The sequence below is a fragment of the Dysidea avara genome, chromosome 5 (assembly GCF_963678975.1).
Source record: "Dysidea avara chromosome 5, odDysAvar1.4, whole genome shotgun sequence".
Taxonomy (NCBI): domain Eukaryota; kingdom Metazoa; phylum Porifera; class Demospongiae; order Dictyoceratida; family Dysideidae; genus Dysidea; species Dysidea avara.
In genome coordinates, this window is record NC_089276.1 from 18,721,820 (window position 1) to 18,724,145 (window position 2,326).

The 2,326-nt window shown below is 38.3% G+C and overlaps 1 long non-coding RNA gene across 1 annotated transcript; it reads left to right on the top strand.

The window, feature by feature from the left end:
• The first annotated feature begins 911 nt into the window (after positions 1-911).
• LOC136255932 (uncharacterized) lies at positions 912-2,326 on the top strand. The gene is made up of 2 exons (XR_010701219.1): positions 912-1,715; positions 2,144-2,326. It is a non-coding gene; the product is annotated as an uncharacterized lncRNA (long non-coding RNA).

Genomic DNA, 2,326 nt, shown 5'->3' on the forward strand with positions numbered 1-2,326 from the left:
CAGAGTGATTTGTTTGTAGCTGATCTCTCTACAAGTTGATTTGTGTGTAGCTGATCTCTCTGCAGGTTGATTTGTTTGTAGCCGATCTCTCTACAGGGTAATTTGTTTGTAGCTGAACTCTCTATAAGGTGATTTGTTTGTAGCTGATCTCTCTGCAGGTTGATTTGTTTTAGCTGAACTCTCTACAGGGTGATTATTTGTAGCTGAACTCCTTACATTGTGTCTAGTTTCTAGCTGATGTCTCTACAGGGTGATTTTTTGTAGCTGAACTCTCTACAGGGTGATTTGTTTCTAGCTTATCTCTCTACAGGTAGATTTGTGTTGATTTGTTCATTGCTGATCACTCTAAAGGATAATTTGTTTGTAGCTGAACTCTCTCCACAGTGACTTGTGTGTAGCTGAATTCTGTGTAGCTGAATTCTCTAGAGAGTGACTTAATTGTAGCTGAATTCTCTACAGGGTGCATGACTTGTTTATAGCTGAACTTTCTTCAGTGTGACTTGTAATGTTCTGAATCTCTATAGTGATATATTTGCTTAACTCTCCACATGGTGACTGTCTTCTTGCTGAACTGTCTATAAGATTAACTGTTTACAGCTGAACTCCCTACAGAATAACTTGTGATGCAATAAAATTCTATAATGGAGTAAATAAATTAGCCGAATGCTCTATTAGGGTGACTGTTCTATTAGAGTATCTCGATCTCGCATTTGCTACACGGAGTTGGCTTTCGAATCATAACTCAGTGGTTTGTAATCCGATTCTTCTGTACTACTGCAAGTACTTTCTATGAAGATTATTCCAGCTGTACACCGATTTTCAGCTCATTGCTCTAAGCGGTTTGCCTAGTAGGCGTGAAAACTAATACTTTTTTATTCCTAAAAATCGATCGCGTAATTGTGACACAGGTTGGGTTTTGTGTCATATCTCCGTGGTCTTTATCTCGATTCCTTTCAAACCACCAAAAGGCACTCCTACGATGGTTACTCCATCTACATAGCAATTTTCAACTCATTCCATGAAGCGGTTTACCCTGTAGGCGTGACAACAAATCGATCTTGTTTTACGCGAATAATCGGTCATAACTCCTGAACCATTCATCGGATTTGTACCAAAGTTGATGCTAGGATTCGCCGTTGGACTCCCTTTCTGTGTGCCAAATTTCAAGGCGATCGGAGTACGCGTTTGCTTGTTATAGCAATTTTTGCAAGTGTGCGAAAAGACGAAGAAGAAAAAAAAAAAAACGAAGAAAAAAAAACGAAACTTTGGCCACTCGTATCTCGGAAATGGCTTGAGTGATTTCCTTCAAATTTGGAATGTAGACTCCCCTAGCTGGCGGGCAACTCTGCAGCAAATTTGGTTCCAATTGGATGAGGTATCACCGAGATACAAATGTGTGAGAATGACGTTTTCTTTCTTCCTGTCAATATACTCACGGTGTGGCGCGCCGGCTTCTTGGGCCGCACGACACACTATCGTGTGTCTTGATTCCTTGACATCTGTGGTCACCAAAGCTGGGTACAACTACTCTTGCCTCTACTTCTTTTCTATATAAGATGTTTTGTAATTGGAAGATTGATTGTCATTATTTAGTAAATACGTATGAAGATTATGAGAGATTGACAAGTACATGTGTTATTATGAAAGTCATTGTGATGAAGAGGTATCACTACAAAATGATAAGACTCAGCAACATGACAATCACCACTTACAAGGTATTTCTGCTATATTAAAAGGGGAAGCAGTATTTACATCACAGCGACTACTAGCTGGTTTATTGTTGTAAGCATTGACGTCGTGACCAATAAAAGTGGAGGGCCATACCCCCTCTGTCTCCACTACCTATGAACATGATGATTCTAATGCTTTAAATATATAAATTTGTAGCTCTAATGGTTTAGGAGGTATGCATCATGTACCATGCAAAGTACCCATGATTACCTTTTGCAAAAATCATATAAAATGCACACCAAAACACACCTTGAAAAGCATCCTTTAGCTCAGAACCACAATCTTGTGGTCCTTTGCAGGGAACTTTTACTTGTAGCTTATCTTGTATTATCAGTATGGTTGTATAGCTTGTAGTTGTGTTTTCTAGTAGTTGTGTTTTGTATTGTGTTTATTGCTGTATGTGCTCTGGTAGGGAAGAACGACTTTTTCCGACTACCATGAGGTTAAACAAATAATTAATCAATCACTAGTGAGTATCAAGTGAAAAAGAGACAGTACCTGTACTGTAACTGTACTTCAGATAAAACTGAAATTTGCCATTTTATTCATATTCATATTATTAGTTGTTATTCAATAATATTATGGTCACTCTTAA